We start from the raw sequence: 18,266 nt of genomic DNA, 5'->3' as shown, positions 1-18,266 counted from the left end.
CAGGTGCAGTCGTAAACAGCACATTCTCGCCATCGGTCATACCATGCTGAATACGCCGGTTCTCGTCCGATCCCCGAAGCTAAGCAGCATTGGGCTCGGTCAGTACTTGGGAGGGAGACCACCTGGGAACACCGAGTGCTGATGGCACCGTTCTTTTTGCTTTTTTATTGCGTGCTTCTGTGACGTCTTGTTTTTTTTTTTTCATTTGCACAACGTGTGGGTGGTTTCATTTACTGTAACTTACGTTCAACTGGAGCCTGCTGGTAGAGCCAACGCCGAAGTGTAACACCAACAATATTCAGGCCACTACACGATATTGTACGCGGAATGATGACGGTGGTAAGCGGTATACGCAATGATGCAAAATTTAGTCGCACAAGCGTCTAACCGCTTACTTATCACATCCGCATACAGCTCAATGACAACGTATCAATAAAGTGGCACCTTGTGGGCTGCAACGCGCGCAAAATGTGGCGCTCGCCCTCTTGTTTTTGTGAGCACTAGCACGCACACATGCAGCGAACCACAAACGGAGTGATCAACGTACACGACGCGTGCGTGTATTGTTCACGGAAAGACTGCCGCGTACGTGCTGTATGCTGTAGCAATACATTCGGCGACTGCACAACATAGCAGCACGATACAGGTGCAGTCGTAAACAGCACATTCTCGCCATCGGCCATACCATGCTGAATACGCCGGTCCTCGTCCGATCCCCGAAGCTAAGCAGCATTGGGCTCGGTCAGTACTTGGGAGGGAGACCACCTGGGAACACCGAGTGCTGATGGCACCGTTCTTTTTGCTTTTTTATTGCGTGCTTCTGTGACGTCTTGTTTTTTTTTTTTCATTTGCACAACGTGTGGGTGGTTTCATTTACTGTAACTTACGTTCAACTGGAGCCTGCTGGTAGAGCCAACGCCGAAGTGTAACACCAACAATATTCAGGCCACTACACGATATTGTACGCGGAATGATGACGGTGGTAAGCGGTATACGCAATGATGCAAAATTTAGTCGCACAAGCGTCTAACCGCTTACTTATCACACCCGCATACAGCTCAATGACAACGCATCAATAAAGTGGCACCTTGTGGGCTGCAACGCGCGCAAAATGTGGCGCTCGCCCTCTTGTTTTTGTGAGCACTAGCACGCACGCATGCAGCGAACCACAAACGGAGTGATCAACGTACGCGACGCGTGCGTGTATTGTTCACGGAAAGACTGCCGCGTACGTGCTGTATGCTGTAGCAATACATTCGGCGACTGCACAACATAGCAGCACGATACAGGTGCAGTCGTAAACAGCACATTCTCGCCATCGGCCATACCATGCTGAATACGCCGGTTCTCGTCCGATCCCCGAAGCTAAGCAGCATTGGGCTCGGTCAGTACTTGGGAGGGAGACCACCTGGGAACACCGAGTGCTGATGGCACCGTTCTTTTTGCTTTTTTATTGCGTGCTTCTGTGACGTCTTGTTTTTTTTTTCATTTGCACAACGTGTGGGTGGTTTCATTTACTGTAACTTACGTTCAACTGGAGCCTGCTGGTAGAGCCAACGCCGAAGTGTAACACCAACAATATTCAGGCCACTACACGATATTGTACGCGGAATGATGACGGTGGTAAGCGGTATACGCAATGATGCAAAATTTAGTCGCACAAGCGTCTAACCGCTTACTTATCACATCCGCATACAGCTCAATGACAACGTATCAATAAAGTGGCACCTTGTGGGCTGCAACGCGCGCAAAATGTGGCGCTCGCCCTCTTGTTTTTGTGAGCACTAGCACGCACACATGCAGCGAACCACAAACGGAGTGATCAACGTACACGACGCGTGCGTGTATTGTTCACGGAAAGACTGCCGCGTACGTGCTGTATGCTGTAGCAATACATTCGGCGACTGCACAACATAGCAGCACGATACAGGTGCAGTCGTAAACAGCACATTCTCGCCATCGGCCATACCATGCTGAATACGCCGGTTCTCGTCCGATCCCCGAAGCTAAGCAGCATTGGGCTCGGTCAGTACTTGGGAGGGAGACCACCTGGGAACACCGAGTGCTGATGGCACCGTTCTTTTTGCTTTTTTATTGCGTGCTTCTGTGACGTCTTGTTTTTTTTTTTTTTCATTTGCACAACGTGTGGGTGGTTTCATTTACTGTAACTTACGTTCAACTGGAGCCTGCTGGTAGAGCCAACGCCGAAGTGTAACACCAACAATATTCAGGCCACTACACGATATTGTACGCGGAATGATGACGGTGGTAAGCGGTATACGCAATGATGCAAAATTTAGTCGCACAAGCGTCTAACCGCTTACTTATCACACCCGCATACAGCTCAATGACAACGCATCAATAAAGTGGCACCTTGTGGGCTGCAACGCGCGCAAAATGTGGCGCTCACCCTCTTGTTTTTGTGAGCACTAGCACGCACGCATGCAGCGAACCACAAACGGAGTGATCAACGTACACGACGCGTGCGTGTATTGTTCACGGAAAGACTGCCGCGTACGTGCTGTATGGTGTAGCAATACATTCGGCGACTGCACAACATAGCAGCACGATACAGGTGCAGTCGTAAACAGCACATTCTCGCCATCGGCCATACCATGCTGAATACGCCGGTTCTCGTCCGATCCCCGAAGCCAAGCAGCATTGGGCTCGGTCAGTACTTGGGAGGGAGACCACCTGGGAACACCGAGTGCTGATGGCACCATTCTTTTTGCTTTTTTATTGCGTGCTTCTGTGACGTCTTGTTTTTTTTTTCATTTGCACAACGTGTGGGTGGTTTCATTTACTGTAACTTACGTTCAACTGGAGCCTGCTGGTAGAGCCAACGCCGAAGTGTAACACCAACAATATTCAGGCCACTACACGATATTGTACGCGGAATGATGACGGTGGTAAGCGGTATACGCAATGATGCAAAATTTAGTCGCACAAGCGTCTAACCGCTTACTTATCACACCCGCATACAGCTCAATGACAACGCATCAATAAAGTGGCACCTTGTGGGCTGCAACGCGCGCAAAATGTGGCGCTCGCCCTCTTGTTTTTGTGAGCACTAGCACGCACGCATGCAGCGAACCACAAACGGAGTGATCAACGTACACGACGCGTGCGTGTATTGTTCACGGAAAGACTGCCGCGTACGCGCTGTATGCTGTAGCAATACATTCGGCGACTGCACAACATAGCAGCACGATACAGGTGCAGTCGTAAACAGCACATTCTCGCCATCGGTCATACCATGCTGAATACGCCGGTTCTCGTCCGATCCCCGAAGCTAAGCAGCATTGGGCTCGGTCAGTACTTGGGAGGGAGACCACCTGGGAACACCGAGTGCTGATGGCACCGTTCTTTTTGCTTTTTTATTGCGTGCTTCTGTGACGTCTTTTTTTTTTCATTTGCACAACGTGTGGGTGGTTTCATTTACTGTAACTTACGTTCAACTGGAGCCTGCTGGTAGAGCCAACGCCGAAGTGTAACACCAACAATATTCAGGCCACTACACGATATTGTACGCGGAATGATGACGGTTGTAAGCGGTATACGCAATGATGCAAAATTTAGTCGCACAAGCGTCTAACCGCTTACTTATCACACCCGCATACAGCTCAATGACAACGCATCAATAAAATGGCACCTTGTGGGCTGCAACGCGCGCAAAATGTGGCGCTCGCCCTCTTGTTTTTGTGAGCACTAGCACGCACGCATGCAGCGAACCACAAACGGAGTGATCAACGTACACGACGCGTGCGTGTATTGTTCACGGAAAGACTGCCGCGTACGTGCTGTATGCTGTAGCAATACATTCGGCGACTGCACAACATAGCAGCACGATACAGGTGCAGTCGTAAACAGCACATTCTCGCCATCGGCCATACCATGCTGAATACGCCGGTTCTCGTCCGATCCCCTAAGCTAAGAAGCATTGGGCTCGGTCAGTACTTGGGAGGGAGACCACCTGGGAACACCGAGTGCTGATGGCACCGTTCTTTTTGCTTTTTTATTGCGTGCTTCTGTGAGGTCTTGTTTTTTTTTTTTCATTTGCACAACGTGTGGGTGGTTTCATTTACTGTAACTTACGTTCAACTGGAGCCTGCTGGTAGAGCCAACGCCGAAGTGTAACACCAACAATATTCAGGCCACTACACGATATTGTACGCGGAATGATGACGGTGGTAAGCGGTATACGCAATGATGCAAAATTTAGTCGCACAAGCGTCTAACCGCTTACTTATCACATCCGCATACAGCTCAATGACAACGTATCAATAAAGTGGCACCTTGTGGGCTGCAACGCGCGCAAAATGTGGCGCTCGCCCTCTTGTTTTTGTGAGCACTAGCACGCACACATGCAGCGAACCACAAACGGAGTGATCAACGTACACGACGCGTGCGTGTATTGTTCACGGAAAGACTGCCGCGTACGTGCTGTATGCTGTAGCAATACATTCGGCGACTGCACAACATAGCAGCACGATACAGGTGCAGTCGTAAACAGCACATTCTCGCCATCGGCCATACCATGCTGAATACGCCGGTCCTCGTCCGATCCCCGAAGCTAAGCAGCATTGGGCTCGGTCAGTACTTGGGAGGGAGACCACCTGGGAACACCGAGTGCTGATGGCACCGTTCTTTTTGCTTTTTTATTGCGTGCTTCTGTGACGTCTTGTTTTTTTTTTTCATTTGCACAACGTGTGGGTGGTTTCATTTACTGTAACTTACGTTCAACTGGAGCCTGCTGGTAGAGCCAACGCCGAAGTGTAACACCAACAATATTCAGGCCACTACACGATATTGTACGCGGAATGATGACGGTGGTAAGCGGTATACGCAATGATGCAAAATTTAGTCGCACAAGCGTCTAACCGCTTACTTATCACACCCGCATACAGCTCAATGACAACGCATCAATAAAGTGGCACCTTGTGGGCTGCAACGCGCGCAAAATGTGGCGCTCGCCCTCTTGTTTTTGTGAGCACTAGCACGCACGCATGCAGCGAACCACAAACGGAGTGATCAACGTACGCGACGCGTGCGTGTATTGTTCACGGAAAGACTGCCGCGTACGTGCTGTATGCTGTAGCAATACATTCGGCGACTGCACAACATAGCAGCACGATACAGGTGCAGTCGTAAACAGCACATTCTCGCCATCGGCCATACCATGCTGAATACGCCGGTTCTCGTCCGATCCCCGAAGCTAAGCAGCATTGGGCTCGGTCAGTACTTGGGAGGGAGACCACCTGGGAACACCGAGTGCTGATGGCACCGTTCTTTTTGCTTTTTTATTGCGTGCTTCTGTGACGTCTTGTTTTTTTTTTCATTTGCACAACGTGTGGGTGGTTTCATTTACTGTAACTTACGTTCAACTGGAGCCTGCTGGTAGAGCCAACGCCGAAGTGTAACACCAACAATATTCAGGCCACTACACGATATTGTACGCGGAATGATGACGGTGGTAAGCGGTATACGCAATGATGCAAAATTTAGCCGCACAAGCGTCTAACCGCTTACTTATCACATCCGCATACAGCTCAATGACAACGTATCAATAAAGTGGCACCTTGTGGGCTGCAACGCGCGCAAAATGTGGCGCTCGCCCTCTTGTTTTTGTGAGCACTAGCACGCACACATGCAGCGAACCACAAACGGAGTGATCAACGTACACGACGCGTGCGTGTATTGTTCACGGAAAGACTGCCGCGTACGTGCTGTATGCTGTAGCAATACATTCGGCGACTGCACAACATAGCAGCACGATACAGGTGCAGTCGTAAACAGCACATTCTCGCCATCGGCCATACCATGCTGAATACGCCGGTCCTCGTCCGATCCCCGAAGCTAAGCAGCATTGGGCTCGGTCAGTACTTGGGAGGGAGACCACCTGGGAACACCGAGTGCTGATGGCACCGTTCTTTTTGCTTTTTTATTGCGTGCTTCTGTGACGTCTTGTTTTTTTTTTCATTTGCACAACGTGTGGGTGGTTTCATTTACTGTAACTTACGTTCAACTGGAGCCTGCTGGTAGAGCCAACGCCGAAGTGTAACACCAACAATATTCAGGCCACTACACGATATTGTACGCGGAATGATGACGGTGGTAAGCGGTATACGCAATGATGCAAAATTTAGTCGCACAAGCGTCTAACCGCTTACTTATCACACCCGCATGCAGCTCAATGACAACGCATCAATAAAGTGGCACCTTGTGGGCTGCAACGCGCGCAAAATGTGGCGCTCGCCCTCTTGTTTTTGTGAGCACTAGCACGCACGCATGCAGCGAACCACAAACGGAGTGATCAACGTACACGACGCGTGCGTGTATTGTTCACGGAAAGACTGCCGCGTACGTGCTGTATGCTGTAGCAATACATTCGGCGACTGCACAAATAAGCAGCACGATACAGGTGCAGTCGTAAACAGCACATTCTCGCCATCGGCCATACCATGCTGAATACGCCGGTTGTCGTCCGATCCCCGAAGCTAAGCAGCATTGGGCTCGGTCAGTACTTGGGAGGGAGACCACCTGGGAACACCGAGTGCTGATGGCACCGTTCTTTTTGCTTTTTTATTGCGTGCTTCTGCGACGTCTTGTTTTTTTTTTCATTTGCACAACGTGTGGGTGGTTTCATTTACTGTAACTTACGTTCAACTGGAGCCTGCTGGTAGAGCCAACGCCGAAGTGTAACACCAACAATATTCAGGCCACTACACGATATTGTACGCGGAATGATGACGGTGGTAAGCGGTATACGCAATGATGCAAAATTTAGTCGCACAAGCGTCTAACCGCTTACTTATCACACCCGCATACAGCTCAATGACAACGCATCAATAAAGTGGCACCTTGTGGGCTGCAACCCGCGCAAAATGTGGCGCTCGCCCTCTTGTTTTTGTGAGCACTAGCACGCACGCATGCAGCGAACCACAAACGGAGTGATCAACGTACACGACGCGTGCGTGTATTGTTCACGGAAAGACTGCCGCGTACGTGCTGTATGCTGTAGCAATACATTCGGCGACTGCACAACATAGCAGCACGATACAGGTGCAGTCGTAAACAGCACATTCTCGCCATCGGCCATACCATGCTGAACACGCCGGTTCTCGTCCGATCCCCGAAGCTAAGCAGCATTGGGCTCGGTCAGTACTTGGGAGGGAGACCACCTGGGAACACCGAGTGCTGATGGCACCGTTCTTTTTGCCTTTTTATTGCGTGCTTCTGTGACGTCTTGTTTTTTTTTTTTCATTTGCACAACGTGTGGGTGGTTTCATTTACTGTAACTTACGTTCAACTGGAGCCTGCTGGTAGAGCCAACGCCGAAGTGTAACACCAACAATATTCAGGCCACTACACGATATTGTACGCGGAATGATGACGGTGGTAAGCGGTATACGCAATGATGCAAAATTTAGTCGCACAAGCGTCTAACCGCTTACTTATCACGCCCGCATACAGCTCAATGACAACGCATCAATAAAGTGGCACCTTGTGGGCTGCAACGCGCGCAAAATGTGGCGCTCGCCCTCTTGTTTTTGTGAGCACTAGCACGCACGCATGCAGCGAACCACAAACGGTGTGATCAACGTACACGACGCGTGCGTGTATTGTTCACGGAAAGACTGCCGCGTACGTGCTGTATGCTGTAGCAATACATTCGACGACTGCACAACATAGCAGCACGATACAGGTGCAGTCGTAAACAGCACATTCTCGCCATCGGCCATACCATGCTGAATACGCCGCTTCTCGTCCGATCCCCGAAGCTAAGCAGCATTGGGCTCGGTCAGTACTTGGGAGGGAGACCACCTGGGAACACCGAGTGCTGATGGCACCGTTCTTTTTGTTTTTTTATTGCGTGCTTCTGTGACGTCTTGTTTTTTTTTTCATTTGCACAACGTGTGGGTGGTTTCATTTACTGTAACTTACGTTCAACTGGAGCCTGCTGGTAGAGCCAACGCCGAAGTGTAACACCAACAATATTAGGCCACTACACGATATTGTACGCGGAATGATGACGGTGGTAAGCGGTATACGCAATGATGCAAAATTTAGTCGCACAAGCGTCTAACCGCTTACTTATCACACCCGCATACAGCTCAATGACAACGCATCAATAAAGTGGCACCTTGTGGGCTGCAACGCGCGCAAAATGTGGCGCTCGCCCTCTTGTTTTTGTGAGCACTAGCACGCACGCATGCAGCGAACCACAAACGGAGTGATCAACGTACACGACGCGTGCGTGTATTGTTCACGGAAAGATTGCCGCGTACGTGCTGTATGCTGTAGCAATACATTCGGCGACTGCACAACATAGCAGCACGATACAGGTGCAGTCGTAAACAGCACATTCTCGCCATCGGCCATACCGTGCTGAATACGCCGGTTCTCTTCCGATCCCCGAAGCTAAGCAGCATTGGGCTCGGTCAGTACTTGGGAGGGAGACCACCTGGGAACACCGAGTGCTGATGGCACCGTTCTTTTTGCTTTTTTATTGCGTGCTTCTGTGACGTCTTGTTTTTTTTTTCATTTGCACAACGTGTGGGTGGTTTCGTTTACTGTAACTTACGTTCAACTGGAGCCTGCTGGTAGAGCCAACGCCGAAGTGTAACACCAACAATATTCAGGCCACTACACGATATTGTACGCGGAATGATGACGGTGGTAAGCGGTATACGCAATGATGCAAAATTTAGTCGCACAAGCGTCTAACCGCTTACTTATCACACCCGCATACAGCTCAATGACAACGCATCAATAAAGTGGCACCTTGTGGGCTGCAACGCGCGCAAAATGTGGCGCTCGCCCTCTTGTTTTTGTGAGCACTAGCACGCACGCATCCAGCGAACCACAAACGGAGTGATCAACGTACACGACGCGTGCGTGTATATTTCACGGAAAGACTGCCGCGTACGTGCTGTATGCTGTAGCAATATATTCGGCGACTGCACAACATAGCAGCACGATACAGGTGCAGTGGTAAACAGCACATTCTCGCCATCGGCCATACCATGCTGAATACGCCGGTTCTCGTCCGATCCCCGAAGCTAAGCAGCATTGGGCTCGGTCAGTACTTGGGAGGGAGACCACCTGGGAACACCGAGTGCTGATGGCACCGTTCTTTTTGTTTTTTTGTTGCGTGCATCTGTGACGTCTTGTTTTTTTTTTTCATTTGCACAACGTGTGGGTGGTTTCATTTACTGTAACTTACGTTCAACTGGAGCCTGCTGGTAGAGCCAACGCCGAAGTGTAACACCAACAATATTCAGGCCACTACACGATATTGTACGCGGAATGATGACGGTGGTAAGCGGTATACGCAATGATGCAAAATTTAGTCGCACAAGCGTCTAACCGCTTACTTATCACACCCGCATACAGCTCAATGACAACGCATCAATAAAGTGGCACCTTGTGGGCTGCAACGCGCGCAAAATGTGGCGCTCGCCCTCTTGTTTTTGTGAGCACTAGCACGCACGCATGCAGCGAACCACAAACGGTGTGATCAACGTACACGACGCGTGCGTGTATTGTTCACGGAAAGACTGCCGCGTACGTGCTGTATGCTGTAGCAATACATTCGACGACTGCACAACATAGCAGCACGATACAGGTGCAGTCGTAAACAGCACATTCTCGCCAACGGCCATACCATGCTGAATACGCCGCTTCTCGTCCGATCCCCGAAGCTAAGCAGCATTGGGCTCGGTCAGTACTTGGGAGGGAGACCACCTGGGAACACCGAGTGCTGATGGCACCGTTCTTTTTGTTTTTTTATTGCGTGCTTCTGTGACGTCTTGTTTTTTTTTTTCATTTGCACAACGTGTGGGTGGTTTCATTTACTGTAACTTACGTTCAACTGGAGCCTGCTGGTAGAGCCAACGCCGAAGTGTAACACCAACAATATTAGGCCACTACACGATATTGTACGCGGAATGATGACGGTGGTAAGCGGTATACGCAATGATGCAAAATTTAGTCGCACAAGCGTCTAACCGCTTACTTATCACACCCGCATACAGCTCAATGACAACGCATCAATAAAGTGGCACCTTGTGGGCTGCAACGCGCGCAAAATGTGGCGCTCGCCCTCTTGTTTTTGTGAGCACTAGCACGCACGCATGCAGCGAACCACAAACGGAGTGATCAACGTACACGACGCGTGCGTGTATTGTTCACGGAAAGACTGCCGCGTACGTGCTGTATGCTGTAGCAATACATTCGGCGACTGCACAACATAGCAGCACGATACAGGTGCAGTCGTAAACAGCACATTCTCGCCATCGGCCATACCATGCTGAATACGCCGCTTCTCGTCCGATCCCCGAAGCTAAGCAGCATTGGGCTCGGTCAGTACTTGGGAGGGAGACCACCTGGGAACACCGAGTGCTGATGGCACCGTTCTTTTTGTTTTTTTATTGCGTGCTTCTGTGACGTCTTGTTTTTTTTTTCATTTGCACAACGTGTGGGTGGTTTCATTTACTGTAACTTACGTTCAACTGGAGCCTGCTGGTAGAGCCAACGCCGAAGTGTAACACCAACAATATTAGGCCACTACACGATATTGTACGCGGAATGATGACGGTGGTAAGCGGTATACGCAATGATGCAAAATTTAGTCGCACAAGCGTCTAACCGCTTACTTATCACACCCGCATACAGCTCAATGACAACGCATCAATAAAGTGGCACCTTGTGGGCTGCAACGCGCGCAAAATGTGGCGCTCGCCCTCTTGTTTTTGTGAGCACTAGCACGCACGCATGCAGCGAACCACAAACGGAGTGATCAACGTACACGACGCGTGCGTGTATTGTTCACGGAAAGATTGCCGCGTACGTGCTGTATGCTGTAGCAATACATTCGGCGACTGCACAACATAGCAGCACGATACAGGTGCAGTCGTAAACAGCACATTCTCGCCATCGGCCATACCGTGCTGAATACGCCGGTTCTCTTCCGATCCCCGAAGCTAAGCAGCATTGGGCTCGGTCAGTACTTGGGAGGGAGACCACCTGGGAACACCGAGTGCTGATGGCACCGTTCTTTTTGCTTTTTTATTGCGTGCTTCTGTGACGTCTTGTTTTTTTTTTCATTTGCACAACGTGTGGGTGGTTTCGTTTACTGTAACTTACGTTCAACTGGAGCCTGCTGGTAGAGCCAACGCCGAAGTGTAACACCAACAATATTCAGGCCACTACACGATATTGTACGCGGAATGATGACGGTGGTAAGCGGTATACGCAATGATGCAAAATTTAGTCGCACAAGCGTCTAACCGCTTACTTATCACACCCGCATACAGCTCAATGACAACGCATCAATAAAGTGGCACCTTGTGGGCTGCAACCCGCGCAAAATGTGGCGCTCGCCCTCTTGTTTTTGTGAGCACTAGCACGCACGCATGCAGCGAACCACAAACGGAGTGATCAACGTACACGACGCGTGCGTGTATTGTTCACGGAAAGACTGCCGCGTACGTGCTGTATGCTGTAGCAATACATTCGGCGACTGCACAACATAGCAGCACGATACAGGTGCAGTCGTAAACAGCACATTCTCGCCATCGGCCATACCATGCTGAACACGCCGGTTCTCGTCCGATCCCCGAAGCTAAGCAGCATTGGGCTCGGTCAGTACTTGGGAGGGAGACCACCTGGGAACACCGAGTGCTGATGGCACCGTTCTTTTTGCCTTTTTATTGCGTGCTTCTGTGACGTCTTGTTTTTTTTTTTTTCATTTGCACAACGTGTGGGTGGTTTCATTTACTGTAACTTACGTTCAACTGGAGCCTGCTGGTAGAGCCAACGCCGAAGTGTAACACCAACAATATTCAGGCCACTACACGATATTGTACGCGGAATGATGACGGTGGTAAGCGGTATACGCAATGATGCAAAATTTAGTCGCACAAGCGTCTAACCGCTTACTTATCACGCCCGCATACAGCTCAATGACAACGCATCAATAAAGTGGCACCTTGTGGGCTGCAACGCGCGCAAAATGTGGCGCTCGCCCTCTTGTTTTTGTGAGCACTAGCACGCACGCATGCAGCGAACCACAAACGGTGTGATCAACGTACACGACGCGTGCGTGTATTGTTCACGGAAAGACTGCCGCGTACGTGCTGTATGCTGTAGCAATACATTCGACGACTGCACAACATAGCAGCACGATACAGGTGCAGTCGTAAACAGCACATTCTCGCCATCGGCCATACCATGCTGAATACGCCGCTTCTCGTCCGATCCCCGAAGCTAAGCAGCATTGGGCTCGGTCAGTACTTGGGAGGGAGACCACCTGGGAACACCGAGTGCTGATGGCACCGTTCTTTTTGTTTTTTTATTGCGTGCTTCTGTGACGTCTTGTTTTTTTTTTCATTTGCACAACGTGTGGGTGGTTTCATTTACTGTAACTTACGTTCAACTGGAGCCTGCTGGTAGAGCCAACGCCGAAGTGTAACACCAACAATATTAGGCCACTACACGATATTGTACGCGGAATGATGACGGTGGTAAGCGGTATACGCAATGATGCAAAATTTAGTCGCACAAGCGTCTAACCGCTTACTTATCACACCCGCATACAGCTCAATGACAACGCATCAATAAAGTGGCACCTTGTGGGCTGCAACGCGCGCAAAATGTGGCGCTCGCCCTCTTGTTTTTGTGAGCACTAGCACGCACGCATGCAGCGAACCACAAACGGAGTGATCAACGTACACGACGCGTGCGTGTATTGTTCACGGAAAGATTGCCGCGTACGTGCTGTATGCTGTAGCAATACATTCGGCGACTGCACAACATAGCAGCACGATACAGGTGCAGTCGTAAACAGCACATTCTCGCCATCGGCCATACCGTGCTGAATACGCCGGTTCTCTTCCGATCCCCGAAGCTAAGCAGCATTGGGCTCGGTCAGTACTTGGGAGGGAGACCACCTGGGAACACCGAGTGCTGATGGCACCGTTCTTTTTGCTTTTTTATTGCGTGCTTCTGTGACGTCTTGTTTTTTTTTTCATTTGCACAACGTGTGGGTGGTTTCGTTTACTGTAACTTACGTTCAACTGGAGCCTGCTGGTAGAGCCAACGCCGAAGTGTAACACCAACAATATTCAGGCCACTACACGATATTGTACGCGGAATGATGACGGTGGTAAGCGGTATACGCAATGATGCAAAATTTAGTCGCACAAGCGTCTAACCGCTTACTTATCACACCCGCATACAGCTCAATGACAACGCATCAATAAAGTGGCACCTTGTGGGCTGCAACGCGCGCAAAATGTGGCGCTCGCCCTCTTGTTTTTGTGAGCACTAGCACGCACGCATCCAGCGAACCACAAACGGAGTGATCAACGTACACGACGCGTGCGTGTATATTTCACGGAAAGACTGCCGCGTACGTGCTGTATGCTGTAGCAATATATTCGGCGACTGCACAACATAGCAGCACGATACAGGTGCAGTGGTAAACAGCACATTCTCGCCATCGGCCATACCATGCTGAATACGCCGGTTCTCGTCCGATCCCCGAAGCTAAGCAGCATTGGGCTCGGTCAGTACTTGGGAGGGAGACCACCTGGGAACACCGAGTGCTGATGGCACCGTTCTTTTTGTTTTTTTGTTGCGTGCATCTGTGACGTCTTGTTTTTTTTTTTCATTTGCACAACGTGTGGGTGGTTTCATTTACTGTAACTTACGTTCAACTGGAGCCTGCTGGTAGAGCCAACGCCGAAGTGTAACACCAACAATATTCAGGCCACTACACGATATTGTACGCGGAATGATGACGGTGGTAAGCGGTATACGCAATGATGCAAAATTTAGTCGCACAAGCGTCTAACCGCTTACTTATCACACCCGCATACAGCTCAATGACAACGCATCAATAAAGTGGCACCTTGTGGGCTGCAACGCGCGCAAAATGTGGCGCTCGCCCTCTTGTTTTTGTGAGCACTAGCACGCACGCATGCAGCGAACCACAAACGGTGTGATCAACGTACACGACGCGTGCGTGTATTGTTCACGGAAAGACTGCCGCGTACGTGCTGTATGCTGTAGCAATACATTCGACGACTGCACAACATAGCAGCACGATACAGGTGCAGTCGTAAACAGCACATTCTCGCCATCGGCCATACCATGCTGAATACGCCGCTTCTCGTCCGATCCCCGAAGCTAAGCAGCATTGGGCTCGGTCAGTACTTGGGAGGGAGACCACCTGGGAACACCGAGTGCTGATGGCACCGTTCTTTTTGTTTTTTTATTGCGTGCTTCTGTGACGTCTTGTTTTTTTTTTTCATTTGCACAACGTGTGGGTGGTTTCATTTACTGTAACTTACGTTCAACTGGAGCCTGCTGGTAGAGCCAACGCCGAAGTGTAACACCAACAATATTAGGCCACTACACGATATTGTACGCGGAATGATGACGGTGGTAAGCGGTATACGCAATGATGCAAAATTTAGTCGCACAAGCGTCTAACCGCTTACTTATCACACCCGCATACAGCTCAATGACAACGCATCAATAAAGTGGCACCTTGTGGGCTGCAACGCGCGCAAAATGTGGCGCTCGCCCTCTTGTTTTTGTGAGCACTAGCACGCACGCATGCAGCGAACCACAAACGGAGTGATCAACGTACACGACGCGTGCGTGTATTGTTCACGGAAAGACTGCCGCGTACGTGCTGTATGCTGTAGCAATACATTCGGCGACTGCACAACATAGCAGCACGATACAGGTGCAGTCGTAAACAGCACATTCTCGCCATCGGCCATACCATGCTGAATACGCCGGTTCTCGTCCGATCCCCGAAGCTAAGCAGCATTGGGCTCGGTCAGTACTTGGGAGGGAGACCACCTGGGAACACCGAGTGCTGATGGCACCGTTCTTTTTGTTTTTTTATTGCGTGCTTCTGTGACGTCTTGTTTTTTTTTTTTTTTTCATTTGCACAACGTGTGGGTGGTTTCATTTACTGTAACTTACGTTCAACTGGAGCCTGCTGGTAGAGCCAACGCCGAAGTGTAACACCAACAATATTCAGGCCACTACACGATATTGTACGCGGAATGAGGACGGTGGTAAGCGGTATACGCAATGATGCAAAATTTAGTCGCACAAGTGTCTAACCGCTTACTTATCACACCCGCATACAGCTCAATGACAACGCATCAATAAAGTGGCACCTTGTGGGCTGCAACGCGCAAAATGTGGCGCTCGCCCTCTTGTTTTTGTGAGCACTAGCACGCACGCATGCAGCGAACCACAAACGGAGTGATCAACGTACACGACGCGTGCGTGTATTGTTCACGGAAAGACTGCCGCGTACGTGCTGTATGCTGTAGCAATACATTCGGCGACTGCTCAACATAGCAGCACGATACAGGTGCTGTCGTAAACAGCACATTCTCGCCATCGGCCATACCATGCTGAATACGCCGGTTCTCGTCCGATCCCCGAAGCTAAGCAGCATTGGGCTCGGTCAGTACTTGGGAGGGAGACCACCTGGGAACACCGAGTGCTGATGGCACCGTTCTTTTTGCTTTTTTATTGCGTGCTTCTGTGACGTCTTGTTTTTGTTTTTTCATTTGCACAACGTGTGGGTGGTTTCATTTACTGTAACTTACGTTCAACTGGAGCCTGCTGGTAGAGCCAACGCCGAAGTGTAACACCAACAATATTCAGGCCACTACACGATATTGTACGCGGAATGATGACGGTGGTAAGCGGTATACGCAATGATGCAAAATTTAGTCGCACAAGCGTCTAACCGCTTACTTATCACGCCCGCATACAGCTCAATGACAACGCATCAATAAAGTGGCACCTTGTGGGCTGCAACGCGCGCAATATGTGGCGCTCGCCCTCTTGTTTTTGTGAGCACTAGCACGCACGCATGCAGCGAACCACAAACGGAGTGATCAACGTACACGACGCGTGCGTGTATTGTTCACGGAAAGACTGCCGCGTACGTGCTGTATGCTGTAGCAATACATTCGGCGACTGCACAACATAGCAGCACGATACAGGTGCAGTCGTAAACAGCACATTCTCGCCATCGGCCATACCATGCTGAATACGCCGGTTCTCGTCCGATCCCCGAAGCTAAGCAGCATTGGGCTCGGTCAGTACTTGGGAGGGAGACCACCTGGGAACACCGAGTGCTGATGGCACCGTTCTTTTTGCTTTTTTATTGCGTGCTTCTGTGACGTCTTGTTTTTGTTTTTTCATTTGCACAACGTGTGGGTGGTTTCATTTACTGTAACTTACGTTCAACTGGAGCCTGCTGGTAGAGCCAACGCCGAAGTGTAACACCAACAATATTCAGGCCACTACACGATATTGTACGCGGAATGATGACGGTGGTAAGCGGTATACGCAATGATGCAAAATTTAGTCGCACAAGCGTCTAACCGCTTACTTATCACGCCCGCATACAGCTCAATGACAACGCATCAATAAAGTGGCACCTTGTGGGCTGCAACGCGCGCAATATGTGGCGCTCGCCCTCTTGTTTTTGTGAGCACTAGCACGCACGCATGCAGCGAACCACAAACGGAGTGATCAACGTACACGACGCGTGCGTGTATTGTTCACGGAAAGACTGCCGCGTACGTGCTGTATGCTGTAGCAATACATTCGGCGACTGCACAACATAGCAGCACGATACAGGTGCAGTCGTAAACAGCACATTCTCGCCATCGGCCATACCATGCTGAATACGCCGGTTCTCGTCCGATCCCCGAAGCTAAGCAGCATTGGGCTCGGTCAGTACTTGGGAGGGAGACCACCTGGGAACACCGAGTGCTGATGGCACCGTTCTTTTTGTTTTTTTATTGCGTGCTTCTGTGACGTCTTGTTTATTTTTTTCATTTGCACAACGTGTGGGTGGTTTCATTTACTGTAACTTACGTTCAATTGGAGCCTGCTGGTAGAGCCAACGCCGAAGTGTAACACCAACAATATTAGGCCACTACACGATATTGTACGCGGAATCATGACGGTGGTAAGCGGTATACGCAATGATGCAAAATTTAGTCGCACAAGCATCTAACCGCTTACTTATCACACCCGCATACAGCTCAATGACAACGCATCAATAAAGTGGCACCTTGTGGGCTGCAACGCGCGCAAAATGTGGCGCTCGCCCTCTTGTTTTTGTGAGCACTAGCACGCACGCATGCAGCGAACCACAAACGGAGTGATCAACGTACACGACGCATGCGTGTATTGTTCACGGAAAGACTGCCGCGTACGTGCTGTATGCTGTAGCAATCCATTCGGCGACTGCACAACATAGCAGCACGATACAGGTGCAGTCGTAAACAGCACATTCTCGCCATCGGCCATACCATGCTGAATACGCCGGTTCTCGTCCGATCCCCGACGCTAAGCAGCATTGGGCTCGGTCAGTACTTGGGAGGGAGACCACCTGGGAACACCGAGTGCTGATGGCACCGTTCTTTTTGTTTTTTTATTGCGTGCTTCTGTGACGTCTTGTTTTTTTTTTTTCATTTGCACAACGTGTGGGTGGTTTCATTTACTGTAACTTACGTTCAACTGGAGCCTGCTGGTAGAGCCAACGCCGAAGTGTAACACCAACAATATTCAGGCCACTACACGATATTGTACGCGGAATGATGACGGTGGTAAGCGGTATATGCAATGATGCAAAATTTAGTCGCACAAGCGTCTAACCGCTTACTTATCACACCCGCATACAGCTCAATGACAACGCATCAATAAAGTGGCACCTTGTGGGCTGCAACGCGCGCAAAATGTGGCACTCGCCCTCTTGTTTTTGTGAGCACTAGCACGCACGCATGCAGTGAACCACAAACGGAGTGATCAACGTACACGACGCGTGCGTGTATTGTTCACGGAAAGACTGCCGCGTACGTGCTGTATGCAGTAGCAATACATTCGGCGACTGCACAACATAGCAGCACGATACAGGTGCAGTCGTAAACAGCACATTCTCGCCATCGGCCATACCATGCTGAATACGCCGGTTCTCGTCCGATCCCCGAAGCTAAGCAGCATTGGGCTCGGTCAGTACTTGGGAGGGAGACCACCTGGGAACACCGAGTGCTGTTGGCACCGTTCTTTTTGTTTTTTTATTGCGTGCTTCTGTGACGTCTTGTTTTTTTTTTCATTTGCACAACGTGTGGGTGGTTTCATTTACTGTAACTTACGTTCAACTGGAGCCTGCTGGTAGAGCCAACGCCGAAGTGTAACACCAACAATAT

The 18,266-nt window shown here is 50.1% G+C and overlaps 19 non-coding genes and 10 pseudogenes across 19 annotated transcripts; all 29 read left to right on the top strand.

Moving 5' to 3' along the window:
- The first annotated feature begins 28 nt into the window (after positions 1-28).
- LOC142580244 (5S ribosomal RNA) lies at positions 29-147 on the top strand. The gene has a single exon (XR_012827674.1). It is a non-coding gene; the product is annotated as a 5S ribosomal RNA (ribosomal RNA).
- A 524-nt stretch (positions 148-671) lies between these two features.
- On the top strand, positions 672-790 carry LOC142580341 (5S ribosomal RNA; annotated as a pseudogene).
- A 524-nt stretch (positions 791-1,314) lies between these two features.
- Positions 1,315-1,433, top strand: LOC142581006 (5S ribosomal RNA). Its single transcript, XR_012828142.1, has one exon. It is a non-coding gene; the product is annotated as a 5S ribosomal RNA (ribosomal RNA).
- Positions 1,434-1,955: 522 nt separating this feature from the next.
- Positions 1,956-2,074, top strand: LOC142581005 (5S ribosomal RNA). The gene has a single exon (XR_012828141.1). It is a non-coding gene; the product is annotated as a 5S ribosomal RNA (ribosomal RNA).
- A 526-nt stretch (positions 2,075-2,600) lies between these two features.
- On the top strand, positions 2,601-2,719 carry LOC142580280 (5S ribosomal RNA). Its single transcript, XR_012827706.1, has one exon. It is a non-coding gene; the product is annotated as a 5S ribosomal RNA (ribosomal RNA).
- A 522-nt stretch (positions 2,720-3,241) lies between these two features.
- On the top strand, positions 3,242-3,360 carry LOC142580243 (5S ribosomal RNA). The gene has a single exon (XR_012827673.1). It is a non-coding gene; the product is annotated as a 5S ribosomal RNA (ribosomal RNA).
- A 519-nt stretch (positions 3,361-3,879) lies between these two features.
- Positions 3,880-3,998, top strand: LOC142580491 (5S ribosomal RNA; annotated as a pseudogene).
- A 524-nt stretch (positions 3,999-4,522) lies between these two features.
- On the top strand, positions 4,523-4,641 carry LOC142580340 (5S ribosomal RNA; annotated as a pseudogene).
- Positions 4,642-5,164: 523 nt separating this feature from the next.
- Positions 5,165-5,283, top strand: LOC142581004 (5S ribosomal RNA). Its single transcript, XR_012828140.1, has one exon. It is a non-coding gene; the product is annotated as a 5S ribosomal RNA (ribosomal RNA).
- Positions 5,284-5,805: 522 nt separating this feature from the next.
- On the top strand, positions 5,806-5,924 carry LOC142580339 (5S ribosomal RNA; annotated as a pseudogene).
- A 522-nt stretch (positions 5,925-6,446) lies between these two features.
- Positions 6,447-6,565, top strand: LOC142580446 (5S ribosomal RNA; annotated as a pseudogene).
- A 522-nt stretch (positions 6,566-7,087) lies between these two features.
- On the top strand, positions 7,088-7,206 carry LOC142581142 (5S ribosomal RNA). The gene has a single exon (XR_012828280.1). It is a non-coding gene; the product is annotated as a 5S ribosomal RNA (ribosomal RNA).
- A 524-nt stretch (positions 7,207-7,730) lies between these two features.
- LOC142580436 (5S ribosomal RNA) lies at positions 7,731-7,849 on the top strand (annotated as a pseudogene).
- Positions 7,850-8,370: 521 nt separating this feature from the next.
- On the top strand, positions 8,371-8,489 carry LOC142580272 (5S ribosomal RNA). Its single transcript, XR_012827699.1, has one exon. It is a non-coding gene; the product is annotated as a 5S ribosomal RNA (ribosomal RNA).
- A 522-nt stretch (positions 8,490-9,011) lies between these two features.
- Positions 9,012-9,130, top strand: LOC142581003 (5S ribosomal RNA). The gene has a single exon (XR_012828139.1). It is a non-coding gene; the product is annotated as a 5S ribosomal RNA (ribosomal RNA).
- A 523-nt stretch (positions 9,131-9,653) lies between these two features.
- Positions 9,654-9,772, top strand: LOC142580503 (5S ribosomal RNA; annotated as a pseudogene).
- A 522-nt stretch (positions 9,773-10,294) lies between these two features.
- LOC142580435 (5S ribosomal RNA) lies at positions 10,295-10,413 on the top strand (annotated as a pseudogene).
- Positions 10,414-10,934: 521 nt separating this feature from the next.
- On the top strand, positions 10,935-11,053 carry LOC142580271 (5S ribosomal RNA). Its single transcript, XR_012827698.1, has one exon. It is a non-coding gene; the product is annotated as a 5S ribosomal RNA (ribosomal RNA).
- Positions 11,054-11,575: 522 nt separating this feature from the next.
- LOC142581141 (5S ribosomal RNA) lies at positions 11,576-11,694 on the top strand. Its single transcript, XR_012828279.1, has one exon. It is a non-coding gene; the product is annotated as a 5S ribosomal RNA (ribosomal RNA).
- A 525-nt stretch (positions 11,695-12,219) lies between these two features.
- LOC142580434 (5S ribosomal RNA) lies at positions 12,220-12,338 on the top strand (annotated as a pseudogene).
- Positions 12,339-12,859: 521 nt separating this feature from the next.
- LOC142580270 (5S ribosomal RNA) lies at positions 12,860-12,978 on the top strand. The gene has a single exon (XR_012827697.1). It is a non-coding gene; the product is annotated as a 5S ribosomal RNA (ribosomal RNA).
- A 522-nt stretch (positions 12,979-13,500) lies between these two features.
- LOC142581001 (5S ribosomal RNA) lies at positions 13,501-13,619 on the top strand. Its single transcript, XR_012828136.1, has one exon. It is a non-coding gene; the product is annotated as a 5S ribosomal RNA (ribosomal RNA).
- A 523-nt stretch (positions 13,620-14,142) lies between these two features.
- LOC142580433 (5S ribosomal RNA) lies at positions 14,143-14,261 on the top strand (annotated as a pseudogene).
- Positions 14,262-14,783: 522 nt separating this feature from the next.
- On the top strand, positions 14,784-14,902 carry LOC142581000 (5S ribosomal RNA). The gene has a single exon (XR_012828135.1). It is a non-coding gene; the product is annotated as a 5S ribosomal RNA (ribosomal RNA).
- A 526-nt stretch (positions 14,903-15,428) lies between these two features.
- On the top strand, positions 15,429-15,547 carry LOC142580999 (5S ribosomal RNA). Its single transcript, XR_012828134.1, has one exon. It is a non-coding gene; the product is annotated as a 5S ribosomal RNA (ribosomal RNA).
- Positions 15,548-16,071: 524 nt separating this feature from the next.
- On the top strand, positions 16,072-16,190 carry LOC142580998 (5S ribosomal RNA). Its single transcript, XR_012828133.1, has one exon. It is a non-coding gene; the product is annotated as a 5S ribosomal RNA (ribosomal RNA).
- A 524-nt stretch (positions 16,191-16,714) lies between these two features.
- Positions 16,715-16,833, top strand: LOC142580997 (5S ribosomal RNA). The gene has a single exon (XR_012828131.1). It is a non-coding gene; the product is annotated as a 5S ribosomal RNA (ribosomal RNA).
- A 522-nt stretch (positions 16,834-17,355) lies between these two features.
- LOC142580314 (5S ribosomal RNA) lies at positions 17,356-17,474 on the top strand. Its single transcript, XR_012827740.1, has one exon. It is a non-coding gene; the product is annotated as a 5S ribosomal RNA (ribosomal RNA).
- Positions 17,475-17,998: 524 nt separating this feature from the next.
- On the top strand, positions 17,999-18,117 carry LOC142580258 (5S ribosomal RNA). Its single transcript, XR_012827686.1, has one exon. It is a non-coding gene; the product is annotated as a 5S ribosomal RNA (ribosomal RNA).
- The last annotated feature ends 149 nt before the right edge of the window (positions 18,118-18,266 follow it).

This window comes from Dermacentor variabilis, chromosome 4 (genome assembly GCF_050947875.1).
Source record: "Dermacentor variabilis isolate Ectoservices chromosome 4, ASM5094787v1, whole genome shotgun sequence".
NCBI classification, from domain to species: Eukaryota; Metazoa; Arthropoda; class Arachnida; order Ixodida; family Ixodidae; genus Dermacentor; species Dermacentor variabilis.
This window is presented reverse-complemented; position numbering and strand designations above follow the sequence as displayed.